The following is an 804-nucleotide window of genomic DNA, read 5'->3' on the forward strand; positions in this document are numbered from 1 at the left end:
AAAAAAAAAAAAAAAAAAAAAAATGAGGCAAGGTTATGGAGGACAGGAATCCTTCTACATTGCTGGTGGGAATGTATATTAGTGAAACCCATGTGGAAGTCACTGGAGATTCCTCAAGACACTAAAAGTAGAAATTACATTCAACTCAGCTATCTTTCGTGTTATCTTCCCCCCAAAAGCTAAAGACATCATATCCATCTTTTAAAGATAACTCCCAACACTAAATCTTGGAAGCAGCCTAGATGTCCATCAACAGATGAGTGGAGAAAGAAAATGTGGCATTTAGACACAGGGCTGGGGCCAGAGAGACAGCTCAGTAGAATAAGTGCTTGCCTGGCAAGCACAAGGACCTGAGTTCAAACCCCTGTTCCACACTCACAAAAAAAAAATCACCACATAGACACAGGGCTGTTTCTCAGATTACTCAGCCATAAAGAAGGATACATTTAGGGCCAGGGAGATGGCTCAGTGGAATAAGTGCTTCCCTGGCAAGAGCAAGGACCTGAGTTCAATCCCTGGTTCCGCAAAAACAAAACAAAACAAACAAACAACAACAAAAAAAAAACCAAAAAAGGATACATTTGAGTCTGTAGTAGGAAAAAGGATGTGCTGTGCCACCATAATGCTTAGCGAAGTGAGTAACAGAAGGTGAAATCTCATGTGGTTTCTCTTATCTAAATGAATAACTTGAAAAAGCAAAGCCAAAACTAGAGGACAGGAAACAGGGAAGTAGACTTTATGCAGATGGGAAGGGGATTTAGCAAAAGAGAGGGGAAGCAACTAAAAAAGGACTAAGGTGCAATC

The sequence above is a fragment of the Octodon degus genome, unplaced genomic scaffold (assembly GCF_000260255.1).
Source record: "Octodon degus isolate 3935 unplaced genomic scaffold, OctDeg1.0 scaffold00107, whole genome shotgun sequence".
Taxonomy (NCBI): domain Eukaryota; kingdom Metazoa; phylum Chordata; class Mammalia; order Rodentia; family Octodontidae; genus Octodon; species Octodon degus.